Here is a 6,000-nt window from a genome sequence, read left to right as displayed (position 1 = left end):
TATTTGCTTCATTATTTACTAGGGAGATAGAACAGGTGATGACACCAAATGATGAGATTAGTAATGAGTTAACTGCATTTAAAATAAAATGAGAAAATATAATAACTTTTATTTATATAGCACCTTTTAACATCGTAAAACATTCCAAAGCGCTTCACAGCAGTGTTAGAACACTGAGCCACAAAAGAAGAATTTAAGGCAGGTGACCAAAAGCTTGGTTAAAGAGGTAGGTTTTAAAAGAGCATCTTAAAGGAGTGAGATGCAGAGAGGTTTAGGGAGAGAATTCCAGAGCTCAGTGCCTAGGCACGGATGCTAATTGTGGAGTGATTAAAATCAAGAATGTGTAAGAGGCCTGAATTGGAGGAGCTGAGAGATCTCAGAGGGTTGTGGGGCTGGAGGAGGTTACAGAAATAGGGAGGGGTGAGGCCATGGAGGGATCTGAAAACAAGGATGAGGATTTTTAAGTTGAGGTGTTGCCAGACCGATGGCCCTGAAATTCCACAGGGTTTTTATTGGTCTTCTGGTGTAACTTTGGCTGCAAACCAGGAGAACCCCCGAGGAAATATGATAGTCAGATCTCTGCCAATTCTGCCAGTTTCCGCATTGACTCGTAAAGGACAGAACTTCCATCCACCTTTTACAAGGAAATTATATGGGCGGGAGTGGGGCCAGGGGTGAGGACGCCCTAAGTTTTGAGTTCCCAGTCTTGGCCATGGATAGGAAACCGCCATATCAGTAGCAGCCAGTATACGGAGAAAGATTAGGTGTATTAGACTCCACAAGGGCACATGTGGGTACCATCAGTGTGGTCCAGGCCTGGACTCTTGAAGAAGACAATTTTAATTTTGGTTTAAAAAAAAAATTCTGGATTAGTATTCTTGCTTGGGGAGTTTTCAGCCTCTACAGACAGAAGTATGGGTGAAATGACTCAAGCAATTGGGGCAGTGGCAATGTTTGGGCGGCCCTACGCAAATCCTCCCATAGGGAAGCTGGGCACCAGTGTGCCCCTAGTGATATTTGCACCAAATGGTCCCAAACAAATTAGCTGCCCTCCGACCGACCCTGCAAGCTCTGGCGGAGGTCAATGTTGGACAGCGCCTGCAGAAGAATCTTTTTCACCATTGTGTACAGGTTAGCATGCGTACGTGTAACAACAAACTCTTAATTACAGCATATGACTCACATGAGAATAGGTAAAATGCCCATCACATCATTCTGTTGTCTTCGAAGGTGAAAAAAGCACATCACCAGATCAGGTAAAAACTACCTGATCATATTTACTTACAGATTAAGTAATATGCAGAAGCAACTACTAAGATCACAGCTTGTGGGATTTTGGGGCCAGTATTTGTACTGTTTTCGTATCTTGCTATGTCTTTTTACTTCTGCATATTAATTCATCTATAAGTGAATCTATACGCATTGATGCAGCAATGTACTTTTACTACATTTGGAGGTGATGGGATGACGTACTGGTGGGCATTCCATGTATTCTCCTGTGTATATGCTGTGACTAAGAGCTCACTGCTGAATATGAGCATGCTAACTTGTACATAGGGAATAAAGGAAATGGGGACAGGGCAGGCATGTTGGATTAGGACTACTGCTGGCATGAACCAGAAACATCAACTCAGACAGGCTTAAGTGGAAGACCCATTTCCAGGTTGTAATTTATAAGAATTCTATACAATGGTGAATAAAGATGCAGATTTTGTTCGATAAGAGCCTCAGTCTGTTTATGTAAAATGTATTCTAGCTGTGAACATGAGAACAAGTGTGAAGTAAAACCTAAAGTGTAAAAGTCTGTACATTTATTGTAACTTTCAAAGGAATATTACATTTACTTTGTGAATGTAAATTTCATAGCCTGAACAAGGGGGAAAAGGTACCAACATTTGTAAGTGGTACAGAAAGCTATAATGGGTATTCTTCTGTACAGGTCATTATTAAATGGAGACAAAAATATAAATGTAACATGGTTTTATTGCAGACAAAAGAATCAAAATGCCAAAAGAAAAAGCATACAATCTAATTTTATATCTTGTGTGAAAGTCCTATTGACTTATTGTTGTGAGAGTAGGTGAAAAATTCCCAAATGTAGAAAAACCTAGATTTAAATATGTCCTTCCACTTATCGGTGCAGTTCCTTTACAAAAATAACCTATGCATCATAATTATATTCTGCAGATATAAGAACATAGTTAAATACTCATCATGGAAGCTTTTTCTTAAAAAAAACAACTCTTCTGAAGGCACAGACTCTTTCTGGTGTATGGTCTCATGGGTGTTGGCAGTACTCCAGTATTCCATTTTCCATGTAAATTGTGAGTGGCATGGATGGCATCACTATTGAACCTGAATCTGTTCTCACTCCAGCGGGAAGCTTGTTGAGCGTGACGTGGAGCACTGCAGCAAGGAAGATTGAGAAGAGGGTTGGGCGTGATGACGCAGCCCTGCTTGACACCGGTCCGGACGTGGATTGGGTCTGTGGTAGATCCGTTGGTCAGGATCACGGCTTGCATGTCATCGTGGAGGATGGTGACAAACCTTTGGGGGCAACCGAAACGGAGGACGCTCCATAGTCCCTCGCGGTTAACAGTATCAAAGGCCTTTGTAAGGTCAAAGAAGGCCATGTACAAGGGTTGGTGCTGTTCCCTGCATTTCTCTTGCAGTTGTTGCGCCGTAAAGATCATGTCCGTTGTACCCCGTAGTGGACGGAATCCGCACTGTGACTCCGGGAGGAGCTCCTCAGCCATAGGGAGAAGACAGTTGAGGAGGATTCTAGCGATGACTTTCCCAGTGGCCGACAACAGGGAGATTCCTCTGTAAGCTCCCAAAGCAAGCGCTCTACTTGGAACTCCCTACACGGCAGGCGATCCCAGGTGGGCAGAGGAAACGTTTCAAGGACACCCTCACAGCCTCCTTGATAAAGTGCAACCTTCCCATCGACACCTGGGAGTCCCTGGCCAAAGACCGCCCGAAGTGGAGGAAGAGCATCTGGGAGGGCGCTGAGCATCCCGAGTCTCATCGCGAGAGCATGCAGAAAGTAAGCGCAGGCAGCAGAAGGAGCGTGCGACAAACTACGCTCCCCACCCACCCTTTCCTTCAACGACTGTCTGTCCCACCTGAGAACTCACTTTTAGAGTGGAAGCAAGTCTTCCTCGATTTTGAGGGCCTATGATGATGATGATGATGGATGTACCCTGCAGTCAAATAGCCAGCTGACATTTCCTTTTCTTTTTAAGGCACCTCCAATGGCCTGGTGGGTATTGCATCATTTAGCATAAGACTAAGCCAGAGGTTCTCAAACTGGGGGGGGGGGGGGGAGGTGGGGCAAGGAGAACAGGCTGGCTTAGAAGCAGAGCTACAGATACAACCTCGCATAGCAAGAGGAGGCATCAAAACATCTGAATTTTCTTTTCTTTTGGAGAAAATGAGCAAATTTAAGTTTAAATTCAAAGAGAAAGTGTAGCCTCACATAGGGCGATCTCAGCACCAGTCGCAGCTCTAATTGGTCCAACTTCCACCTTAGAAATCAGCGAGAATTCAAAAATCTATATGGAGGCTGCACCAGTGTATACTTCTTGTCTTTTACTAGTTTGAAACTGTGGCCCCTTGTTCTACTTCCATGGTTTAATTTAAAGTAGTATTCTGAATTAACTTTTGAATAACACTTACTATCTTATATGCCTCTGCAATATCACCTCTCAGACACCTCCTTTCCAGACTAAAAAGCCCAAGTATCACCAGTTTTCCCTGGTAACTCAGTCCTCTGACACTAGAGATCGGCCTTATGGCTTTTCTCTGCACTGCCTCCAGCACTTTAATGCCTCCTTGTTTCCTGGTGCACAGTACTCAATATGCTGTCTAACCAGATGATCTGTATTTTGGCTATGCAGTTCAACATTCTATTGGTTTTATTGGATAGGCATGTTCAGCTTTGAGACTACTAAGAATCCTAGGATTTTTTCAACCTCAACTAACTCAACCCCATTCATTCAGTGCATGTGTCACCCATTTTTCCTTCCCGTGGGTTATATTTTATAAGTAAAAGCAATCCATTGCCAGTAAAAACCCACTACCAGATGGATATCTTATTTTGTATCTAAACTATTTTTACGATAACAAAATTCTTCCGCATCTGTTGCTCTGCTAAATTGTTGTCCATTTCTTCCAAGGCTCCTTGTACCAGCTGGTCATTGAAGTATTAATTCATCTCAGTGAAATGTCTCAAGATAAGCGTCTGTGCCATTTACATCACTCATGACGTTTTTTTAAAATACTGGTCTGCACTAAATTCCATTTGTAATTGTTCAGCCCGCTCATATTTTGTTTAACCCATTCTGTAATATCTGGGCTGCCTCCTTTGAGCCCACTGCTCCTCTGAGTTTGGTATCAACTGAAAATCAATCAGTTGGCTTTGAGTTTCTGAATCCAAGTCATGATATAAATTAGAAACGGTCGTGGTCCAGATACTGAACCTTGGGGCACTCCACTCAGTACTTCACCCCATCCTGGCATTACCTACTCTATCTGATACCAGCTGTTTTTCATCCAAATGCCAGTTTCTTATCCATAATCAAGTTTTGGCCCACATTCCCACAGCTTTGAGCTGAATTAGTAACCTTTCACGTGGAGTTTTATCAAATGCCTTTTGGAAATCTAAGAATACAATATCTTAGGGTTTAGTAGAATTGACTTGGGTTGTCACTTCCTCACAGAAGGAAGGGGAGGAAAGAAAAGAAAAGGAAAGAAGGAAAGAAAAGAAGGATAGAAAGAAGGAAAGAAAAGACTTAGATTTATATAGCGCCTTTCATGACCACCAAATATCTGAAACCGATTAACAGCCAATGAAGTATTTTTTGAGTGTAGTCACTATTGTAATGTAGGAAATGCAGCAGTCAATTTGCGCACAAGCAAGCTCCCACAAATAACAATGTGATAATGACCAGATAATCTGTTTTTGTTATGTTGATTGAGGGATAAATATTGGCCAGGACACAGCTCTGCTTCGAAATAGTGCCATGGGATCTTTTACGCCCACTTGAGAGCAGACCGGGCTTCGGTTTAAAGTCTCATATGATACACGGCACCTCCAACAGTGCAACGTTCCCTCAGCATTGAACTGGAGTGTCAGCCGAGATTTTTGTGCTGAATCCCTGCAGTGGGATTTGAACCCACAACCTTCTGACTCAGAGGCGATGAAGGAAATCAAGGAGGTTGGTCAGGCAGGTTCGTCCCTTGTGAATATGAAGAGGAAGTAATATTTCCTATCTTGCCTTGTTATTCCCCTTCGTTATTTTAAACACTGTTGTCAGATCACCCCTTAGCCTCTTCAGTTAACCTTTGTAGTCACATAAGAGAAAAAATATCAATATATTTAAAAATACATTCGTTACTCAAAAAGATGAAGGCTGTCTCCTACACTAGCTTTGAATATGAACATTACGTTGGAGGGTGACGCATATAATGCCAAATGTAGCTCAGCTGCCTAATATTGCCCATAAAAAAAACACAATCCTCCCCTATCTACAACAGTAGCCAAGCAGTTGATCAGTTACAATCTAATCATTTTGACAGAGCTTATTTTGAGCCTAGCACTGGGGAGTTTGTCCAAGGTGGTTGGTGTGGGGGTGGGAACGTCCACAGGGGGCTGCAGCTAAAATTTAAAAGAATGTGATCAGCCTTTTCAAGGGTTGTATGTGGCTGAAAGAATAAATGTAGAGGGAGAAAATGGATCTGTGCACTAAGTGATAGAATGACATAGCACCCATCTTGTGATGACTGGTTCAGTACAAGTGTTGCTCGAGAGATTGGTGCGAGGAGGATTACCTTGTTTGGCACTCCAAAGCAATGCAGTGCAGCATGACGGAAAGGAAGTGACACTCAGAATCAGGTCTAGGTACTGTACCTGCAGGACCTGGGAATAGATGCAGAAGAAGATGGCAGATCTAAATGAAGCTGCCAAGTTAAGACTATCTCACAGTATAATTTATCAGG

The sequence above is a fragment of the Pristiophorus japonicus genome, chromosome 16 (genome assembly GCF_044704955.1).
Source record: "Pristiophorus japonicus isolate sPriJap1 chromosome 16, sPriJap1.hap1, whole genome shotgun sequence".
Taxonomy (NCBI): domain Eukaryota; kingdom Metazoa; phylum Chordata; class Chondrichthyes; family Pristiophoridae; genus Pristiophorus; species Pristiophorus japonicus.
This window is presented reverse-complemented; position numbering follows the sequence as displayed.